This window comes from Monopterus albus, unplaced genomic scaffold (genome assembly GCF_001952655.1).
Source record: "Monopterus albus unplaced genomic scaffold, M_albus_1.0 scaffold85.1, whole genome shotgun sequence".
In the NCBI taxonomy this organism is placed as follows: Eukaryota; Metazoa; Chordata; class Actinopteri; order Synbranchiformes; family Synbranchidae; genus Monopterus; species Monopterus albus.
Window position 1 is genome coordinate 910335 of NW_018127965.1, and position 24280 is coordinate 934614.

General features: G+C 42.9%; 1 protein-coding gene across 3 annotated transcripts in view; it reads left to right on the plus strand.

The window, feature by feature from the left end:
* Positions 1 to 1199: 1199 nt before the first annotated feature.
* Positions 1200 to 24280, plus strand: part of znf385c (zinc finger protein 385C) — a 133695-nt gene continuing 110614 nt past the window's right edge. For all 3 annotated transcript variants that reach the window (XM_020607317.1, XM_020607318.1, XM_020607319.1), the window contains exon 1: positions 1200 to 1327. The gene's annotated coding sequence lies outside the window, so the exon portion shown is untranslated. The remainder of the gene's footprint in view (positions 1328 to 24280) is intronic.

Below are 24280 nucleotides of genomic sequence, written 5' to 3' on the forward strand. Positions count from 1 at the left end.
TGCTTCTCCGCTGCAGCTACAGGGAGATGAATGCAGCCAGATACATAGAGGTGCTTGAAGAAAACATGCTCTGGAGTGCACGTTACCTGAGATGAGGTGATAGTTCACCTTTCAGTATGACATTGACTTGAAGCATAGAGCCAAGACAAAGCTGGAGTGGCTTCGCGACAAGTCCCTGACTGTCTTTGAGTGACCCAGACTTAAACCCCACTGACCTGAAGATGGCAGTTCACAAGTGTTTCCCATCCAGTCTGACAGAAAGAACGGAATAAACTGCCCAAATGCAGGGATGCAAAATTTGTAGAAATGTATCCAGGAAGCTGTACTGTAATGAATTGTTGACAAAGGGCCTTCAATGTTCAGAATACTTTATAAAAAATGTTTTTGGCTTTTAAAAAAATGCAAAAAAAGAGGGTCCACTTTGTTTTTATGGGTTGTTGAATTTGCAAAAATGGTAAATGTATCCAATGAAAATAAAATGTGCACACGTTGAAGGGGTCTGGATAGCCTACTTTCTGACGCCACTTTATCTAGTGTTCAGAAATGGTAGAGCCAAGAGCATTTCTGTTAGTTACAGTAGTGTAAAGGGGCCCTTCTTGTTATATTTACTGAAATGACCTTAGTGCTAATCTGGTAAGATTAAGATCGGTATGCAAGCCAAAAGCATAATTTAATGGAACTATGAAAGGCGCTAAACTGGTGGGCTATTTAAATATCATCAGCAAACTGGGCATGTTTTCCTTGGATGACGCGACCAAGGCTGGCACTGTGGGATGTTTATTGTTCCTGTAGTCATTTTTTTTTTTTGGAGTCTGGGAAACTGATCAAATCTGCCAGCATAAACACTTCATTGACTACAGCCTACACTGTACCTTCTATTAGATTTTACCAATGCGTTTCACTTTCAAGGCAGATTGAATGTAAAATTGGGGACGGATGTCTGTCAGTAAACAATTAAACAGTGGGCTACATTGAAATAAAATGAACACCCCAATTAACAATCCTGTTGTCTCAGATTTTGCGCCACTTATAGTGAGCCAGTGGTTTGTATCAAGTTGTGTAGGAGGCGTGCGCATAAAAACCTAAAGCGCGTCATGCTTTATTTTCATCTAACAGGTGTGTGAAGAAAGTTGTCTGTACCGGTACAGATATACCATTACTGTGAAAACACACATCCGGTTTTAGTTTGCCAGGCTGTGTCTGACTTGACAAAGCCGCCTCCGTGGACATCTCCGCTTTTTGCGTTGACAGCCAGGCTTTGCCAATCTGTTTCCACTGTTGCTGGGCGCGGACGAGCACCGGGAAAGTCGGAAACGGAACGGGACCGGTAAGGCAAAGCGCCGCGGTCACGCGTGAGGATCAGTGCTGTGTCTGGGAAAAGTTTTGATTTGGCTGAACTGAGTGTTGATGCGGCGGTTTTGTTGGATTCTGTAAGACTGGAGTCAATTAAACGTGTGGTGTTGTGAAGTTTTATTTTGCTTATCGCTTTCGTTGGATTAATTTAGCGGATTAACTGCGCGTGGTCTGGAGAAGGACTGAATTTTAGAGCTTGTACATCGGCCCGTTGCACCATCAGCAGCAGCAGACGTCTAATCTTGCGCCACATAAGAAAAATACTTTACACTGGTTTAGTAGGATGGAGATAAGATGATATAAGAAAATAAAAAAAAGCGTGATGACAGTATAAACGATAAGGTCACCCGAAAACCGACATCATTTACAAAGTCTAACAAAGAGGAGGTCTGATATTCTAAAACAATTTACCAAGTTATTAGTATTTATAGATTATACTCTCAGCATGCTTCACTCGTGTAGAGCTGGTCCATCTATGCCCTCATCTTGATTTATGAGATGCTTTTCCACTGAAAATAGTCCCTAAATTCTCCTCCTTGAACTCTGTTGGTTTAATTATAGCAAATAAAATGTCAGTTTTTTCTTAAAGGACATCCCTTTAATAGTGTGACACATATAGTAATGTTTTAAAACTGTAGTGATCTTATAAGACTTTCATATTTCTGTCATTTTTGCTACTGTTCATTAGATAATTCCTTTGAGACACTCAGTATGGGTTATAGCGTTGCAGTGGGGTTTGTTTGTTTGTTTGTTTGCTTTTAGTAAAGTGTTTGTCCCACTGCATAGAAGTGTCCTGCTGCTGGACATCACACAACACAAAGCTAAAAGTCATATGTGACCGGACCTTTCGGGTTCTGCCTTTGACTTGGGCAAACATTTTATTTTCTTGGGACATGGTCCTGTTCTCATGATGAGTGTTAATTCTGCACACACACTCTAAATCAGACATGTTAACTGGAGGGATTCTCTATTTCATAAGTGCTGGTAGAGTGAGCCAGTGCTCTTCACAGAGAGAAGGTTATGTTTTTGTTCAGAGTTGTGATCGATCCATCTTTCTAAAGCAGGCAGAGTCATTACCAGGTATGTGAAACTGTCACTTGCTTATATTGGATTTCCTTCTATTTTACCTCGCAGTGCTCAGTGGTTGTTGCAACAGGTAAGAGGTCTGATAAATCAAGTAAAATATCACAGGGTTGATTTAGAGAAACTGACACGTTGCGGCTGCTCTGTACAGACTTTATTTATGGGCAGCGTCTTTTAGAGCCGGCTTGGCCTGCTGAATGGCCGTGGGTGGTAAAATTTGGAACTCTTATGATAAAGAGTGCAGTAAGTTTCTCAAAAGCTATTTGTGTTTTATTTGCATGTGAGTTTTTACCTAGACTAGAGGAAATGCTGTGTACTGGTGTATTTGTCATAAACTGTTACAGGACTTTTGGTTTCAGTACAGTAATCACAGTTTGGGTGTGCATGTGTAACATGAAGTGTGAATTCCTCCTGGAAAACTTTGCCATTGTGTCAGTTGTTGTCTGTTCCTACAGTAAAACTAACACGGTTAAGCAGCTACATTGTTATGCTGAACAGAAAGATGGAAAACCTTTGTATGATATAGATCCCCAGGTTGGAAGTATTAAAGTTTCCCAGTCAATTTAAACAACCCAGAGTAGTAGTTCAGATGAAAGCAGGTGTTTTGGCATTATCCATGAAAGCATGAAGTGCTCGAGTCTCACTCGTGTGCATAGAGCATAGTTGGCTCAGAGACATACTGTACATATTTCCTTTGTTGCTGGCAACAGCATTGCCTCTCATGATAATGCTGTGATGAGTAGGTGAAAGGGAGATATTGTTTAAATAGAAGTATTTAACATGTTTCTGTATCTTAATTAGAGTTACCAACAGCACCGACAGAGCAGTATCCATGTTTTGCTAATGTTTCATCCTCTCATCTACAGCTCTTGATGTGAAACACCGCAGTATTTCACAGTAACCGCGCACACCTACATCTTCCTGCGTGGTTGTGTGCGTAACCACATGTATAGCATGTATATACTTATTCATTTCATTAATATTAGATGTGAAGAGGGTCTGCACTCTACATTCTGTCCACTTGGGCAATTGAAAAGATCAGTTCTGTTTTTGGACATGGTTATCTGAGATTGTTCACCTTACTATGTGAAGAAGGTGTCACTGGAGTGCATGTTACATGAAGGAGGAAGTGTAAACACCGACTCCATCTTTTACTTAAGTCACTAGAGACACCTGACAAGTCTTGCAAAAAGGAAGAGAGTGCAATGACAGCAGTGAAGACAGAAAGAGGTGCAATGTAATTTGGGAACTTCCCAGACGTATGCCAGCCCACGTGACTTGATGGAGACAAGTGTGAACTGTTTCTAACATGCTGAATGTGCTATAAGAGTCTCTCTGTTGACCTCGGGTCCGTCCGCCTTTGCCTTGTCTGCTGCAGCTGGGTTCAGGTTGCTTGAGGACTAAGCTGGGCCAAGGGATGGGAACTAAAAAGATTTTATAGATATCAGTTCAATTATTGATTGCTTATTGGTCCAATTCTTTGATTGATTCCTGATGAATTTTCTGTGTGGGAGAAACACAAGTTTGAACACAGTGTAGAACAGTGACCTAATAACATGTTTGATCATGTTAAAATAAATTAAAGTGCTCATCTTCTTAAAAGGTTTATAATTTGGAAAACAAATATAAAACTGATAAACAATTCGTCTTTAGGAAAATAGGCATGACTGTGTCTGCCTGTGCTGCATTTGGGGCAACGTACAACTTATCACTCCACTGTAACACCTCTGTAGTCATGTTTCTGATCTTTTAGCTCTGTTTTAATTTTCATTTAATTAATTTTGTTTAATTTTTATCTTGTATAAACGATTTTATTCTGATGCTAATTCTTATAGTTTTTTTTTTTAAATGCATCGGTGTATGAAATATAGCCAAAATAAAGCTGCTTTACATCAGCTGACACAAACTGTAACTAACCTCTAAGCAGATATATATCAGAACTCTGCTTCTTCTACTGCTGAGATAGGGCAGATGTTTTGACGACATGCTGACACTCGTTTGTTCTTTTTCTCTCCCTGTGCAGCAGCATGAAATGGTTTTAGCCGCTGGTAGCTGATGGGCGAGTGGAGCAGCTAGCTGTAGCCTCCGAGCTATCTGTAGCATCAGTCTGTCTGCTGTCATTATCTGAAATGGATGAAATGTGAGGATATCTGTACAGTGTTAATTTTTCTTAGGTTTTCTGAGTCAAAGAAAAAAAATCAAAGCCTGCCTATGTGGCACTAATGTTATTATTATGCATGATGGTTACCCTCGCTAATGGATGTGCTGCTCAGTTGGGAAGCACTATCACTAATCCTAAAGTGTCAAATACATGGGAGTCCTGGAATTTTAGCCCATGTTGCATCTAAATTTGTTCCAACGTATTGCGATCATATTCCAGGCATATTACATAGCACTGTTGCCATGCTTTGCACTGCTTCTCCCTTTCCACCATGACTCCAGTAGCGTGGACTCAGTTGGATGCCACAACCTGTGAGTTTTTGTAACATGCAACTGTGAAACAAACATGCTAGCATCGATAAAAGGAATCTGTAAAGTTAGAAACATACGATCTCAGTAGATCGGACAATTTGGAACCAGTTCTCGATTCCTATCCATAGCTGGCCTCTGGCTCACACACATAACATAATATATTAATCCAACTGATGGATGATGCGGTGCTTAGTGCCACTGTTTGTCAAGATAGTTTTGGTAAATATACTGTAGGTGTGTAAGGCATCTTATTCAAGTGTATTTTACTGCCATGTTTTGATTCCTTTTTACTTTTCATCTTGATTTTGCCATTTCTTTGTGGCAGCCATGCACTCGCTCTTATATTACTGCCTCTACCTTGTCATTTTCTCTGTGATTTTGCTCATCTGCTGTTCAGCTGACCTCTCGCTATTTTGCTTTGACCTTCTTCTGATCCTCCTCCTTACTGCTATCTATGGTATTATCGCCTGCTGAGCCAAGGTGATGGGCCAGCTTACACACATGGAGGCGGCAAGATCCAAGACTAAATTTATACACTTTTGAATGTTTGTTGACTTCTCTGTTCTCTCCTTCCCTTTCTCTGTGTGACTGCTACTCCTGATTTCATCCTCCACTGGAAACAATCAGAGTAGCACTGTGACCTTTAGTTGGATTCTCTGAAAAGTTCTGCTAAAACTGGTGGATTTGCTAGACGCATTTTCAGTTGCCAATACAAACACACGGTTAATTCCCAATTAGCAGTGGGGAAGCCAGTGTGCTGGAGAACACTGTTCTGTTGTGGCCAGAAAGAGCAGCACTGGCACATCCAGTGCTTTCAGAGCTGATGGTCCTTAATGTGAGCCACACAAGATATTCATTTTAAAATGAAACAAAATAGTGTAGCTTTAATTTATTAAATGGTTTTATGTGCCTATGCTTCCTGAAATTACAGGTTTACTGTTTTTGTTTGTTGTTTTTTTTATTGTGCAGTACACTTCATCGAGGGGTGGCACAGTGGTGCAGTGGTTGGCACTGTTGTGTCATAACAAGATAGTTCAAACCTCATGGCTGACCAGGACCTTTCTGTGTGGAGTCTGTATGTTCTCCATGTGCCCACTTTGGGCTTTCTCTGGGTACTTTGGCTTCCTCCAACAGTCCAAAGACATGCAGGTTAGGTTAACTGGAGACCTGTAGCTGTTACTGTGAGTGATTTCTGTCTCTTTGTGTTAGCTATGTGATAGACGGGCAACTTGTCCAGGGTGTACCCTGCCACTCACCCAAGCTGGGATCAGCTTCAGCCTCCTGCAACCCTCTACAGGATAAACAGTATAGATAATGGATGGTTGGGTGCTTCATCAAAAGCTGCAGTTCATTTTTAAAGTCATTGTTTAAAGATTGAGTTATTTAAGCATTTTATTTTGATAAACATATCCTTTGGGGGAAAACAAGATAAAAAAGTAATAAAACATTTTGACATTTACAGGAAAATTCAGTGTTGTATCAATAATTACTTTAACAAGCTAGCTTGATAAATTGTAATTTACCTTGCAACGCTCTAAGTGTTGGGTGTAAAACGGGTGAAATGGAGAAGAAAGATGCACAAACTCTTGTCTATTTAGTTGTGCTGGCGCTCTGTCCTAGACTGAGTGATGCAGAGATGGTATCCTTCCACTCTTGCGCCCCCTCCGCTGGCCTGGGTTGGTGCCTTTTGTGAGGCTGGAGGTGGCAGAGATGAGGTGAGGGTGGGCCGGGGATTCTGACAGCTGCAGGGAGCCTGCCTTGGGGCTCACAGGCTGCCCTTTTCTCGTTGCGACCCCCCCACTCCCCTGCCTGGCTGACTGGCATGCCTGACCAGAGGATAGCACAGACTGCCTGCTCTTCAATGGAGAGCTGGAGAATGAGACCCGGGGGAGGCCTGGTTTAGATTTCACTTTCTCCCTCTCTCTATAATACCCCTCCCATCCTGTCACTTTTACACCTTGACCGTCCCTGTAAGCCCAAACATGAGGTTACAGAGCAGATGAGAAAATGGCAGGTGGGAGGGGGAGCAAACATTTGTTTTTTTAACTTAAAGTAGAAGCTGAGACCATCTCTCCTTCAGTGGTACATTCAGCATCTTCATTTAATTTTTGATTTGTTGTTATAAAATCATTATCACAACAGAAAGCACCAGAAGTCTGCTTCCCTGGCATAGATGCATACATTCATGCACTCGAGCATATAAGGACTTATATTGACAGTGACGCCCAGTGTTAGAGGTGCACATTCACTTACATGTGTGCACACAGAGGTGCATTTATGCTGCTGGTGAATGACAGAGCTCTGGAGCTAAACACTGGCTCAGTGTGTTTGGCCAGGTATACCTCCTCAGCCATGTAGCACAACAACAAACACTAAATAGACCACTTGTTTGGGTCTGACCGCATTCAGCAGGGTGGGGCGTTTGATCTGAAACATGACATTATGGACAGCTTTCATGAATATGTTGATGTTTGCAGTACTCTCTCTGTGTGCATGTGAGCATGGTATTTGGTACAGATTTCACATTTATTTACATAGGTATGGTTTGATGAGCATGCATGTTTGTTTTTTTTTGTTGTTTTTTTTTTCCACCAGCAACGCCCCATCACACAGAGTCATTCATTCAGTTCTACACATGGCATGACCGCAGTATTTGACTGGAGCTCTGCCACATCCAACATTAGTTAATTACCTTGCTCAAAAGCAAAAGAGTCATCAGGATCGACCAAAGGGAGTGCGTGTGACCTATTTGTTTTATAACTGAAACGACTCAGGGTTGATGTTGTGTGTTTGAGCCTTTGTCCTCGTCACTTCCCAGACTTTGCTCTCTCAGGATTAGGATAGCAATATCCATGTCGGTATTTCATATTGTTGAGCTTTTAATGTGAAATCCAAGGTATGGCTGCGGTGACGGTAATGTCCTCATTCATCACAAGCTCTTTTTTGGTTTGGCTGCTAAATCTGAATGAATAAAATGCATTAGTTTATTCAGTTGCCAGGGATTGTTCAGAGGCAAAGGTTCTAGCAGTTTTTGAATGATATTGTGCTTTTTTTTGTTAAATGAATTGCTTTGCCTTACTTTAGCCTATACATTATCTAGTGTTTTCATTTAAGTCACTTATGATATTACAGAGGTTAGGGATTCTTATCAAATTGAAATGCTTCTACTATCCTGTCCATTTGGAGTCTCTGAAATAGGGCTTTGGTCTCACTGGAAGTGGGCAAATAAATCCTGGAACAGAAATAAACACGTGGTGTAATGTAGCATTAGTGTTTGAGCAATGATGATGTTTTGGGGCAAAATAAGGTGTGAGAAGACAATTTTTCAGCAGTTGACTGAAGATATTTTGCTGTCACTGCTGTCATCCGCATATAAAACAGTAGCAAGTGATGAATATGTAACCGGCAGCTATCAGGTAAGACAGATGCCTCACAGATATTTGGATCAGCTACAGTATGTGTCATCTAATTTTATACTCAGCCAGTTTAGGATGAAGTAGTAACAGTTTGTACTTGTGTATTTGCTGAACTATTTGAAATGATGTAATTAACAAGATAGAAGAGCTTTGTGTTATGCACAAATGCTTCATACCTGTTTCAAAAGGTGGATTGTGTGATGTTCCTCAACAGTCACTGATCTTGCACTTTACCTCATTCATCTTGTTGAAGCTGTGAGGTCAAGATGATGCCTACAGATTTGTTACACAGTTTATTTTACAGTTTTACATTTGGAAAATGATTTTTATCAGGGAAATACATTCAGGAAGAGTGTTTTTAATTTGAGCATGACAACTTCATTTGTTTGCATAGTGTTTCCATTCATTAGCTCCATACACTGGCTGTGGGTGGAGACTTTCTGAATGCTTATGTGTTTCACCTGTCTGTGGTTTTCATCTTACATTCATTGCACTGTTTTTTTTGGGAGCTGCATCTGTTTTATTTCCTGTACAGTAAACAGCTCCTCTCCTGCCTCCTACAGCTACAGATATCAGCTATCAAGAGTCATTACAGCCCACTGGAGGTGGTACCAAAGCTTCCTCCATCCATTCAAGCCACCAAGCCTCATCTTTCATCGATCAGGCTGGAAAGACATCTAATCCATGCTGATCACAGTAGCCTCCACTGTCTGGAACGATGGATCTGATGCACACACTCTTGTTTTACTCTCTCTCTTATTGAACCATGCAGACTGTGTGAGAGGATGCTAGATATTGATGGGTGTGACTCAGGTCACCCCGGATGGCCTGATAGCGTTGATGATGCAGAAGATGGGCCCGTAATGCCACTGTTGATGCAAAGACCGACTGCTTATGTCATTCATCTGCCCTCGTTCATCAATTCTTCCAACTCCTCATAATGAACTGGGGCTTAGCAGGCTTATCAATGGTGGCCTGGCCTTTGATTAACAGTCAGATTATCACTGTCTTACCACATGTGGGCTACGCAACTCAAGGAAACTGAGTTAGTTTATTCTTTCCACAGTCTCAGTCACAGTTTTAATTTTGTCTCGCCCATGTTTTTTTTTCCTCTGCCCTGTCTTTCTTGTCTCATTTATAGCTGCTGTGTTTTTCCATTTCTGTGTTGCACAAGTGTGTGTGGGTGATGTTCCTTTGCACTGTGCTTGGGGTCTTGTCATCTGAGTCAGACTGGTGGGCTCAAAGTGGATGAAGTAAGAAAGGCCGGCTCTCCACTCTTGAAGATCCCACATTAACTCCACGTCCACCAGTTAAAAATCCCTCTTAGCCCTGCAACAGGAGCAGCACATCGACTCTTAGCTCACATGGCCAACAAACACATCGACTCACAGATCCGCTAAATCACTTCTGTTAAATGCATCGATTCACTCTGTCTCTCACCATTTCTCACCTGTTTGGTGAGTCAGTCTTCTACAGTGTATCCGGTGTGTCCTGAGGTGACTGATTCTACCAGTGATATTTTGCACATTTCTCACAGTCAAATTGGAACTTTTTCTGTCTTTTTCTGTTTCTTTTCACTAATCCGCTAGTCAAAGCTGCACTCACTGAATAGAAGCAGCTACACACTGTGAGATTTCAGCAATCTTATATATTTATTTATACTGCCTTAGCAGCACGACTTTATCTCCCCCCGGTCAGTGCAGGCCATCACCAACTCATGCTGGCCTGACAGACCCTATAATTGAACAATATTTTTTATCTACTCAGTAAAGAGAAGAAGAGGCATCTTTTAGTGCTGTGCTGCTGGGAGCGTTTTTGCTGACAAAACAGGGGCTGGTGAGGTTAGATTAACAGTCAATGTGACTGCAGTAAGAGGGGGTCACAGCAAAAAAAATACAGAGAGAGGGAGGCACCTGATGTCAGGAGGAGCTGCATATAGTCATCACTTTGTTGTTTGTTAAGCAAGAAGAGGTTTAGGACAGGGAAAGGGTGAGATATTTGACTTTAGAAGGCTCTCTGAGACAATGTTTTATTAGAAAATCCTTTCAGGTACTCCACTTCTGCTTTGCACTAGATATAATACAGTCACTGCAACTTTAGTTTTGTCTTAGCAAATCTAATAAGTATCTGCAGAATTTAGTTTTACATGCTTTGTGTAGCATCTGTATAATATCATTAAGGCAAACTATTTTGTAAAAAGTGTGCTTTTTACACACACAATCTGTTCTTGTTGAGTATTTTCAGACACCCAGTGCCAAAATATTTTCAGAAAACCCATAGGGAGGTGAACAGGGTCTGCAGCGCAGTGACGCCTCAGTGACACTGTTCAGAGAAACAAGGAAAGAATCAAAACAAGGTACTCTTCTTCCTCATAGGCAGATTGAACCACAGACATCTGTAGGAAATCAATAGCTAGATTGCTGTGCTGAAAGAGAACACACTCGCTCTGGACTAATGTTTGTTGATGGCCAACATGGAGAACACACATGGGGAGGAACAACTGAACAAGAGAACCTCAGGGCTGCTGATCACCTCCCATGCTCTCTTCCATTCTTCTTCACTCACATCCATACCAGTAAGTGGACATATACCTGAACTTGCATGGAGTTGGGAATGAATATTCACACACACTATTAAAGAAACAGTAGTGGGGTTTTCATCTACGTAGCACGCACTGATGTAAGGAATTGAAATCAATTCAAAGGAAATGTCTTTTTCTGCCTTTATTGAGGTGGTGCAAATATCTGTTTTATTAGAGCCTTCTTAAATGAAATGCACTAAATGTTAATGGAGGTGGGAAGTAACACATTGTAGCAGAGCTACATGTGCTAATTTAATTAAATAGTAATTTTGCATAACCCCAGTTAATGTAAACATACACTAGATCACAAAATAGGCATCCAAAATACATTTGAGTAGAGACATAGCCTTGACTCTAGAATGAAAAATGCCAGTACAGTGAAAGGACAAGATTATCTGATGCCAGGCAATTCCACAGAGACTTCATTTTCCCTCTCCCTGCATGTTTTGCAATGTTGAGTGTACAGGAAGATTCTGTTTTTACAGCCTTTCGCAGGTTTGCTTAAAATCCTCTTGACAGCAGAATGGAAACCTAGCAAGTGCAAGGAACTTACTGTATTTAATATTCTTAACACTGTGCTCAGTCACTGGATCCCAGCAGTTTGCCCACTTCACAGGCCTATATCAGAGTACTCCTTCTTCACTGTAAACTTTTCTGTGGCACATGAACACAGCTTTCCTCATGCCTAGACTTGCATCTAACCCCAAAAGCACACAGTCAAAGCTTCCTGTAGAGAGACTGACCCCCTCATAAAGTATGAAAAACGCACAAGGCAGCCCTGTTCCCCCTCTAGCTCGGGACACAGCGGCACACTGAAACCTTTAGAGACGAGAAGACAGGAGGACGGGGTTGGTGGGAAAGATACACATTGGAGTGCTGTATTTAACTTCCTCTCCCACCTCCCTCTGCTTCATCCACACACATACAGTACCTTTGAGCCTCCTAGCCCCAGAGTAGCTTCTGATTTTAGCAGCTTCTGCTTTCTTGCCTGTTTATTCTATCTGCCGTGTGATCTCCCAGGCCCAAGAGATCCAGGAAGTTGATTCAGCTTCCTCGGTACCAGTGAGCTTAAAGGTGTGTTTCCACCAGAAATTTCCAAGAACTAGCACATTATCATTTGAATTTCCACAGCAGGTTGAAGCCCAGGGAAGGTTAAACAAATTAGCCTACTGATGTATCAAAAGTGCGATGTTTTGCAGCTGGGTTGTAAGAATATCGCATGTAAAACTGTATTTGACAAATCTGTGATGTTCAGTAGTGCATGCCTTTTCTTGGACCTTCAGAAAGTTCTACTACCCCCAACCTGATTATATATGCCTTGAAACTACTGTACATTTAGACCCTGGTTACTCTGTTGGAAATGCAGGTAGAGGAATTAAGTTCAGCAAAAGGTTCCTATTCCCCAGTGAAAGTTACTTTGGTGGAAACGGGGCTCCAGGTCTTGACTTGACACAGCAGTGCTATATGCTAGAGAGAGAAGGAAAAGTGAGAGGAAGCTTGTCCTTTAAAGAGAAGAGTAATGGGCCCTAAGGGCACTTCTCAGCTCTCACACAAGCCTGCTAGCTTTTACTTATCTGCATTCCTAGAGAGGTGTTGCATAAATGACAGCAAATCTGCAATGGCCACTTTTTGTATGCTAAAAACCTTCTCCCAGGTTGGTGTTTATGTTAATGGCTTTAGTCAGGGTTTTGAAGTGCCTGGATGATGGGCAGCTAGCCTAGAAACGAAGGAGTGGCTGTGACCTTGGCCCACTTCAGGGAAATGCTCTGGTTTCTGACTAATAGAGTATGCCCTATTCTTTCTCCCACAACATGCACCCAGAATAGCTCCAGTATGCCCCATTAAGCAGTATTGTAATTGTTAACATGGCATACTTTGTCCTTGGCACACATTAACTACTTCATTTAAATGTCAGTCCCAATTAAAGACGGACCAAGGAGACAATCCTCTGCAACCACAATCACTGTTGTCGGCTTTGAAGCGAGTTAAGTGTGACGCTTTGCGAAGTCAAGAAAATAACTACTAGTCATGTCACCATGGGTGACTCAGCTTGGAGTCTGAAGATTTTTCAACCAAAACTATGTAGGAAAGCAATTGTCTCTAGCTGTTACATTTAGTCAGACTTGGGTAAAAAAGTGTGGTGTTTAAGTATGGGGCTAATGGAGAACATTTATAGACGGTCTCTCCTGGAAGGCATTCACAGTGTTTACATTCAGTTTTTTCACACAAAAAGTGACTTGAGGATTTGTATAAAGAATGAAAGAGGGGTTGAAGGAGAAGTTCAAATGCTGCCCCCTCACACCTCCTCACACCTGGCCAGTCACTGCATGAATTAGGCATGAATGTTGTGGGTTTTGGAAAATTAGAGTAATTGTTGGATTTCCCAATGCTGATTTTGGAAAGGGGTTTCCAAATTTGTCCAGCTATCTGACAAGCACTTCTGCTGAAGCATGATGTCCTCTTTAAAAATGGGCACTACGTAATGTTACTTCATAGGAATTTGAGAATCCAGACATGTTTTAAACTTGACCCATACTAATGTCTAAAACTCAGGCACATCCCAGCTTTGCCTGCATCAGTTTCAACCTCTAGTGATTACCTCAATTTTATTTAAGTAAAATAGTAAATACAATACTAAATTCATGAAGAACTACTAAAAGAAGTCTGTGTTGTCTGATGGATGTCACTATGCAGTTGCTGCTGTGTTTGGTTATTGGAAAGGAGGTGCTCATATTTGTCCTAGTGCAGTGACAAAGCAGCAGCTTTGGGTGGTTGTTTGTTTCTTGTGTGTACAGTTCCTCCCTTCCTTCCTCTATCTGTCTCCCCAGGCCTTACCCTGAATGAAAACTTCCACAGTTGGCAGCTCACTCTTTCATCCTTCCAGATTTTCCCTTCATGGTCTGTCCCCCTTCAGGCTGTGGCCTGCTCAGCTGTGCTGGGGTAAAAACCCCATTTCCACCAGAGAGCAATGATGCTAGCATTAGGTTCTGCACAGAGTGGTGCCAGCCCAGGGACCTGGCATGCAGTTGTCCACTGCTGCAAACAGAAGCACACATTCACTGAATCCATTCCCACTGCTGCGGTACCAGATGGATGGCTAACATCAAAGCTCCCAGGTCCAAATCACCTCCTGCAGCTGGATGATAGAGTCCCACAGCGGCAAAAGAGGGCAGGCAGGGATTGGAACCTATTGTGTCTGTTTTGTTGTAGCATTCCCTTTAGCTGCCATGTGTGTCTGTAAGTCTGATTTCCGGATTTGGTGTGCGTATTGCTTTGTGGGTTTTTTTAATTTTTTTGGCCGTCTTGTTCTGTGAAGCTCTAGCTGTTTGTTATTCACCATCTGATAATGGGTAATACATTGGTGGCTGCCTGCCTAATGTCTTATACACTGTAGGTAGAGGTGCACTATTGGCAAGCAAGCGTAGTGTTGTCATGGCGATGATGTGTGGGCCTCTCCTCCTCTACTTGAGTGAACTAGTGAACGGTGCTTGACTGCCCACCACCAAAAGCCTCAAAAATGCTGCCACACACATGCTTGCACAGACAAGTACCAGCACTGAGGTACAGTAGTAGCAGAGTGGATGAATCAGTGAGCTCTCTAGCATCTCAAAGAGGTGGAGGAGGAGGAGGAGGACTGGAGAAGGGGTTGTCTAGATTGATCTAGTCACACAAAGTGAGCAACAATGAACTGCAGCGTTACCTCTGTTTTAATCAACGTACTTAGGCTGAAATGACTCACTCATGCATCATTTGCATTACTGGTTGTTTTCTATTTTTATGCTAATGGTTCTCTAGCGCCCACCTTCCTACTTGAACACACTTCATCATTCAGTTTTTATTTTAATAGCATCTCTCTTTCTGTATCTGGTCTCTCTTGTTCTGTCAGCCCCTCCACCCACCTACCTACAGTGTTCCTCTCCTGTCCCACAGCCCCCGTTTCTGTCTGCTGCCATGCTCCCATCTCTCCCATTAAGAAAGGAAATGAGGCGAGGTATGGATGCAAATATCTTGGACCCCTTGTTGCTCTCTGACTCATCACCCACAGACAGAAAGGATGGAGTGAGGAAGAGAGGAGGGAAAAGAGGGAGGAAGAAGCTGAGGGGCACTGTGATTAGAAAAAAAAACAGTCGTACACAAAACCTAGTTTTGTACACAGTGAAAAGCAGTTTGTGATCATGCAGAAAGCTTTCTCCGACACAGTAGAACAACAAAGAGAGCATAAACCACCAAACACTGCATTATTTTATGCATCTCTTGCTCTCCATCTTTTTAAGTGGTTTCCTATCATTCATTCCTTTTCCCTGACTCCTGCTTTGCCTATTGCAAGCTCACTTGATTGTTTTGTAGATAATATGGATTATGAAGTGCTCAGTAATGGAAGCTTGCCTTTTGAAGTTTGCTATTCATTGTTATTTTACTTTGTCGGATTGCTGTCGCTTTCAGTGGACATATGAAGAGAAGGGAATTATTACAGAGTTAGGGCTGTGAATAGGTGTGTGTGCAGTTCATGTGTTGGACGCAGGGTGATAAGGAAGAAAGGAGTATAAAAAATGTGAAATATAAAGTTGCGTTTAATGCCACAGTTGACACGAAGCTGTCAGCCTCCACAATAAACTGCTGTCAGGCTCGGCTCTACCAATTAACTATTGGTTGAATGCCATTCAGCACATTCACAGTGTGATCATGAGAAGCTGCTATTGCTATAATCATGTCAGGATTTAGAAGCACTAAAATGTCCTGCTCAGGGACGTTACCTGTCACCTTCCTTATCAGCAGGATTATAGAAACGGGGACGGGTATTGCTGTGTCATCTTCACTTCGTAATTATAAAGATAACTGAGATTTCATTACTCCAAATAAATGTGTGCATTTTCACTACAGCTGTGGCTGTAGTTTGTTGTTCAATGGTCAGGGATTTCTCTGGATACAGAGGCAACTGTAGAACATTTTCAGCTTATAAAAACTCAGTTCTGGGCAGGTAGACATTCAGGCAGATTGTTAGCAAATCTACCTGAACCCCTATCTTAAAAATGATTACTTGAACAAATGTGAATGTCAACGATGATTAAAGAAGTCTATCAATTTTGCAGAGCTACTTCATGATTCATGTTTGATCTTTCATACGTAGCACTGTTGTGTGTGCAAACAGGGTTTAATGCAATGAGTCAATTCAAATAATTTAATAATACAAATAATAAATCTATTGAATATTATCGCCTGTTGAGTCCCCAGATCTCAGAAGTTAGTAAAATCTTATCAATAGAAGTGAAGCCTAAACTACAATAAGACTGAGTCTATGACCATGCTAATGGCTCTGTGATGGTGTGTAGGAATGCCATTAGATATTTGGAGGCTATTTGCAGGTATTTGGTCATAAGCCAAAGTACAGGCCACATATTTATCTTGACTAGATGACAGCACAAGTTGAAAACTCAAGGGCTCACTAAAGTGATTACAATTGATCCTAAGAGGAACATGAATGTAGATGCTTTATTACTGGTAATCATACCGAGAGTTGTCCAGGGATCACCAAAATCTTTAGGAAGAATCCTCTGGGAACCATGAATGGCTAGACAACCTTTTAAAAACAAAGTAGATGCTATGATATTTCACAAAAGAAGTGAAACTTTTGACAGGTGGTGGCACTAGATGAGATGACCAGCATCTTTAGGACTGAAGGACTGTACAACTGGATTGTCCAGCTGAGTGACATAACTATGCCACTAGCACAACTAAAAATAATACTGGGGTTCTAAAGAAAACTGGATATTCCCCTCACATTTTGTTATTCTGTCAATGAAAAGACAGTGGCAGTGCCATGTGAAGACATTTGTCCATGCTGGGAGGCTGGCCCACAAACATGTCACCAGTATGGCAGTGTTGCCATCATGGCATGGGAGAGGAAGGTGGCCAAAGATTTTAGGAGAGCACTATGGAATCCTAACGAGTATAACGATTATCTCTGTGGCCAGCTGAGCCATTTGCCTGGCTGGACTCTGCCTTTCCTCCTGCGCTGTCATGCTGTTTGACAAGCTATAAAAAGAGAGCAATTTTCTTCATCCTTAAAGGGAAAATATGTATCATCCAGACAAGAGCTGAAGTGAAAAACACTTATCTTTTTGCTCTCCTGTCTCCTGGCGTCCCAATTTCTGTGTGTGTGTGTGTGTGTGTGTAGATGTGTATGGTTACCTGTGCTGGTAGACTGCAACACACTTTATCTCAAATGTCAACTCCAGCCTTGTTGCTGCCTGCTCATACGTTCCCTGTGAATTCTTTCTCTCTCTTCAGCACTTTGAGTATTAGTTAGGTCTACAGTAATTCAGTTTGTTGCTAACTAAAGGCCAGTGATCTCCAGTTAAAGAGTAGGAAGGAAGATGGAGCGTCTCTGTTACAGTAACAGAGTCCCCACCCTCTGGACTCCAACCTAGACCGTGACATTGCTGTCTTTAGCCTTATATTTATCCCTCATCCAAATTATCACAGGACAAGACCTTTTTTTTTAAATTTCTATCTCAATAATTTTTTTAGATTAGTTGTTTGATCTGTTTTGTGCCTGTAGAAAAGTTAGCCCAGGAAAGTGGCTGATTGTGTGCTGAAATTGTACTTTATGTTGCACCATAGCACATATGTACATTTACACACATGGATGGATTTTCAGCAATGTCGTACACGCATTCATACCATAATGCAGTCAAATTTAAACTGAAATAGATGTTTTTGTTCTTACTGTTGAATAATATCTGCCTCTGTTTCACTCTGAAGTGATGGTGTGTACAATAAACAGTGTGTTTGTCCAAGTAATGACACTGAGCTGCATAAGGTCACTTCTATTCTGCAGGTGCATTACATAAAAGACAGTGTGACATCTTTAAGCTCACAGTGAAAATCTGAATCTTGTTAAAATCCTTCTTTCCTTGAGGTTTTAAACTTTCCTTTTTTGGTTTTTCATGAATGTTCCCCCCAGCTTCTTGTATTTTTTTTTTTTTTTTTGTGAATATGAGCTACATGAGCACATTAAAGCCCAGCTTATTAAATCGAGCCTTTTAAATTAAACAGACTGGCCTTGCATGCATGGGTGACTGTCGGAACCCTTTCCCCTCCACCTCCAGCAAAAAAACAAACACGAAAGGGAGGGGCTGCGCTTAACTGTCCCTTATGTTGTTTCCGTTCTTTGAGAGTGGCCTGATCTAACACCAGTGTTTTCTAGGGTGGTGTACTGTAAGGCTGATTTAACATGATGTTGATGCACTGAGAAGCTTGTGATTTTGTGTGAGCTGTTTTTGTATGCACGTATCCATTAGGAAGAGAGTAATGAAGCTGAATGTTGATGGTGTATCAAAAGCCTTCCTTCATGGAGGGGAAAATCATTTTTGTTTGATTTGACTGGGTTTGAAATTTTACAAATGTTACAACCTACTTTGTCTTTTCTAACTTACTGATCGCTGTTTATGTTCTACACTTATTGTGTATCTTTGTTTATAATATCTTTTTCCGAATTTAGATCCTTAGCATTACTTAAAGTGGCAAGAATTGTATCCCCACTATTTGTAGCTGTCTGCTTTTGCCCAGCATCTCAGAAGCAACTTCTGTAAAGGTGGGAGTTAGTTAAGGATGTACATTAGCTCCACATTGTAACTTCTTTCTCCATATCTTTAAAATATTGTTGTTGATAAGTCCATCAGAACGGTGCCTTGTCTTTGGCTACTGGATCTAAAAGCAATGGGTATCGTGTATTGGATCATTCTCAAATAAAAAAAAATAGCCTTGGTTTAATCAGTTTGGATCTCTAGTTGTGCTCCTAAAACACATCCATCATATCTCATGACTGTAGCATTTATATTGAGTAGCAAGACTTATACAAAACTCACCTGGGAAAATGTTCCACAATTTTTTGAAAGTCTTCTGACCTCCCTGTGGGTAAAAGCTTTGTCGACTTAAGGTTTTGGAGCACTTTCTTTTGACAGTTGAATGTGGGTTGACTCGGTGGAGTGTTTCTGTCTAATTTGAAGAGAAGCAGGGGAGTCAGGTGGAGAATTAGTGTGGGAAGAGAACAAGAAGCTCTCAGGTGTAGCCTGAACTCTCTGGTTCTCAGTGGTTGAGACCAGCAACGTGAGGATGTGTGGGCAATGGTAGAACAAATATTCAAATTTTCAGATTGTTTACTTGAGTAAAAGTAGCAATACCATGGTGTAAAAGTACTTTGTTACAAGTACATTCGAAATGTTACTTAAGTATGAGCATTAAGATACACTTAAAGTAGTAAAATTAAAATGTAGTATAGTTGAAGTATGAAGTAGCAGAAAATAAAAATACTCAAATATAGAAACTGTCAGAAAGAGCTCCAGAAGCGGAACTGATCTTCAGCAGCCCCAGTCTGGATCGAGCAGAATGCAGTTACACCTCTCAGATGACAAGACACAGTAATAAGTTCCCAGCGTTTAAACGTCATTGTTCATTGTTGTGCGTTCATGCAAATAACTACCGCAACAATACTATTATCGCTGGTCAATACTAATCCCTCCTAATTAATCCACTGCTGAGAATGGATACTACCTGGTGATTGCTCATTAAAGAGAAGTCTCAAAGAGGATTCACTTCTCCCTGTCTGATTCTCTGACCGGAATCAAGGTCCATATTTGTCCGCCATTAGAACTATTGATACAAGTGGACAGGAAATCCCCCGTGCTTCACAATATTTGGTCCTTCGAGCCGGATGTGGCAACAACAACAATATGGATGCTGCAGCAAGTAATGTACCGGAGACTGTGGATAGACCCAAGAGACAGAGTAAACCACCTTCTCGCCTGAGTGACTATGAATTGGGCTACCTACCAACAGCGGGCCCTCCTCCAGTCGCTTCCCCTCGCCCTAAAAGCCACCATGGAAGCAAATCGAGGAAAACGCCCCACAGCAGAACTAGCTCTCGTTCTACATCCAGTCGCCATTCCAGCATATCCAGTATACAAGCGCATTCTGCACTTTCAAGCAGTTAGGCAGCTTTAGTGGAGGAGAAAATCAGACAGCAGCAGTATGATGATCTACGTCAACAGATGGAAGAGGACACCTTGGCAGAAAGGGAGTACCAGAGACTACAAACACAAGCTAAAGAGGCTCAGCGTATACAAGAGGAGGCCCTCATAGCTAAAGAAGCCCTGACTAATCATTTAGAAAGACAGCATAAACTGAAAAGGGCTGAAACTGATCTGGAAGTAGCCAAACTGGTAAGCTCCCTGTTAAGCAGAGACTTAAGTTTGGACACGGCCAAAGCTGAGGGGCCGCCAGACCCAGTCGTGCCGCCAATACGGTCCCTGCATGCAAGCCAAGTCCAGCCCCCTTTGTTTCATCAATCACCTACACCTCCAATTTCAACGCCGCAACCTACACAGACTGTTCCAGTGGCACTGCGGGACTCAAACAGAGGTCAGTCAACACCCGAAGCCCCCCAACCAACATCAATGTTGAGTATGGCATCACGAGACCCAGCCCATTCATCTGCAGTTACATTCATACAAGCCCAAGGGAGTCCATAACTCGCACCATCAGTGTCACATGCCCTATGGCAACCCAGCTCAGTTATATTACCACCACCTGCATTTGCCCCTACGCAGCCATTAGGCACTAAATTAATGACACCAATGCCAGACAGTGTTCAGATCACACAGAACATTGGCACCTATTTCTGCCAATAACCTCCTATGTGAACACACCCATCTGCCCTCATCCATATCCTGCTGTTCCCCAAGCAGGTTACATACCTCAACCCGGAACAGAGCTTTTGATGGCAGCAGCCTATGGCATTCCTCGGCCCACTCTCCCAGTGTTCGAAAGTGGTTCAGAAAGTGACTTTGCTCTCCTGAAGTTAGCTTTAGATAACCTGTTAAGTCACCATACTCATGTTAGTGAGCAGTACAAATATCAAGTGTTATTGAGCCATCTGAAGTTTGCCAGTGCGCAGCAGCTGGCTAAGGCATATATGCATCACCCACAACCATACACGGCAGCCTTTCAAGCCTTACAGGATAGGTATGGACAGCCCCGCCAACTAGTGCAGTCCGAGTTGGGTACCATCATGAGTATGCCACCTCTCAAAATGGGCGATTTTCATGCTTTTGATTCATTCGCCTTATCTGTTCAATCATTGGTGGACATGTTGAAGACACTGGAAGGTCAGAACGGATATGACCTCATGTGTGGTTCCCGCCTTCTGGGTAAACTGCCACCAGCTTATAGAGACGGCTTTGTGGAGTACTGCCTGAGTCATGGCATCTTACAAACTGGTACAGATAGAACATATACACTGCAGGACTTGGCCAGTTGGCTGCAAAACAAGTCACAAGCTAAGTGTATCGCATGTCACACAGCAGCTATGTCCCAGCCTGATGTTACCACAACATATGGGAAGATCAAAGCCCATCAATACTATCAAGAGTGTTCAACACCAGTACTCCTGACAACAGAGGGATCAGTCAAGCCCCCTATTACAGCACGGGTGAAAGCTACTCCTAAACCAAAGCCCTATTGCCCCCACTGCGATAACCGAGACCATTATCTCAACTACTGCGATAAGTTCAAGAAGCTGACTATTGATCAAATCACCACCTGGATCACAGAGGGTAAACGTTGTTGTAAGTGTGGTAGGAATCATGCAGCTGACTCCTGTAACCTCAAGAGACCATACAAAATCTGCAAAGAGCTACACCTTACTGTACTCCACAACTCAATCAAAGACACCCCTAAAGAAGTGCTTATGGTGAGCTTGCCATCAACCCAGATCTACCTTGACGGACCAAACCGCCCACAGAAAGTCATGCTTAAAGTCATCAAAGTCCTCCTGCACAATAGAGACAAGGCTATGGAAGCTTATGCTGTCTTAGACGACCGCTCTGAGAGAACCATTGTTCTTCCTCAGGTGGTTAGGCAGCTCGGATTGAATGGGGCACCAGAGGTTCTCCCTCTACAGACGATCCAACAAAGCCACACTAACCTTAAAGGGTCCACTGTAACGCTAGAGGTGTCCCCCCTCACCAAACCTCTAATGAAGTATGTCATTCGCGATGCCTTTACTTCCCCTGGCCTGAGCCTTGCCGAACATAACTATCCTGTGGCAGCACTCCAGAAAGCATATCATCACCTGAGATCCCTGCCCTTGCAGCCTATAGACAATGTTAAACCAGTACTTCTCATAGGTTCTGATATGCCACACCTACTGACCCCTATTCTGCCAGTGCGCAGAGGAGCAGAGGGAGGTCCAGTAGCCATATGCACTAAGCTTGGGTGGGCACTGCAAGGCCCAATGTGCACGATTCAGCCCCCTAAAGGCTCGCAACAATGTCTGCACATAATGACAGCCCCGCCACGTGACGAGCTTCACCGACATGTGGAACGTCTGTGGCAAATTGACACCGTACCATACAATGAAAGGTTAATCACCAGATCAAAGCAAGATCAGCAATGCTATGACCTGTTGCAGACTTCAACTGTTAGAGTGAACGTGGACAATGTTCAGCGATATGCTACCCCACTACTAAGGCGTACCCCTGTCACTTTGCTCCAAGCAGGCCCGGAGGCTGTGCTCCCTAGTCTCAGAAACATCGAGAGAAAACTGGGAAAAAATCCTGAGCACGCCAACACTTACTGTTCCGAGATACAAAAGCTGGACTCAGCAGGTTACATTGCTAAGATGACGCCAGAGGAAGCAGCCAAATCCACAGAATCATGGTTCATCCCACACCACATGGTGCACCACAATGGAAAAAATCGAATAGTTTTCAACTGCTCCTTCCAGTACCATGGACAAAGCCTGAACGAACAACTCCTCCCTGGGCCAACACTTGGGCCATCTCTACTAGGTGTGATATTGCGGTTCCGGCAACACACAGTAGCAGTGAGCGGGGACATCAAGGGAATGTTCCACCAAGTGCGACTGTTACCTCGTGACAAGTCAGTACTACGATTCATCTGGAGGGACATGAATAAAGACGCTGACCCAGATATCTATGAGTGGCAGGTACTTCCATTTGGCACGACCTGCAGCCCGTGCTGCGCCATTTACGCTCTTCAGCATCATGCACAGGAAATCAGAGACACAATGGCCGGCTTAGTAAACCTTGTAGAAATATCATTCTATGTCGACAACTGTTGTCACAGCACTCCTGATCAAGATGAGGCCAAAGCCATAATAGACGGATTACGAGAGTCCTTGTTACGGGGAGGTTTCGAAATCAGGCAGTGGGCATGTAATATGCCATCTGTACTAAAACACCTCCCATCGGAAGCCCGATCAGCTAGCAGTGAATGTTGGTTGTCTCAGAGTCGTATGGAGCTACAAGAACCAACCCTCAGCTTACAATGTGATTGCCTTGACAACACCCTTGGGTATAAGAATCGTGTGTCAGAACCCGTTCAGCCCACTATGAGGAACCTGTATAAGACATTGGCAAGCCAATATGACCCCTTAGGGTTCCTCATACCCTTCACAACAAGAGCAAAGACTCTGATTGAAGATCTCTGGAAACAGAACCTCAGCTGGGATGACCCTATTGAACCCCTGCACCTGCGTGAGTCGTGGTTCACATGGGTTGCAGAGCTTCCCAATATCACAAAGCTTCAGCTCCCTCGACCCTATGCACCTGGGAAATCCGACACCGCTTCCACCTTTAGGGCCTTACACGTCTTCTGTGACGCCTCAGAGAGGCCTCAGATATGGCTCAGTCGCCTACCTTCACACCGCCGACGAGAAAGAGGAAGTCCACATCAACTTTGTCTTAGCCCGATCCAGAGTAGCCCCTCGCAGAAGACTATCCATCCCGCACTTAGAGTTATGTGCAGCTCTCTCCGGAGCTCAGATGGCTAAAGTGATACAAGCTGAACTTACCATTCCTATACACCAGGTCACATTCTGGACTGATTCAACTATGGTGCTGCATTGGTTAACATCAGAATCATGCCATTACAAAGTTTTCGTTGGGTCCAGAGTGGCAGAGATTCAAACCCTGACAGGCACCTCTAGATGGAGATACGTGGAGTCAGCTAGGAATCCAGCTGACCATATTACCAGAGGTCTTACACTAGCCGAGATAGAAGGCCCTCATATTTGGAGATCCGGACCACCGTTTCTGACTCAACCACAGGAGGTGTGGCCAGTGACACCTGCAGTTCGAACATGACCCGAACAAGATCAAAAGGGCTTCATTTGTCGGTGCAACTATTGTTGCCCCCAAGTTCGTTCCTTTGGACCTCAGTCAATTCAGAACTTGGAAGGACCTACTTCAAGCAACTGTTGAGTCCTGTGACGGGACGGCTATCACAGATAACTCATCAGAGGCCTCAAAGTACATACAGGCAGAGAAGCACCTCCTGGCACAAGCACAGGCCC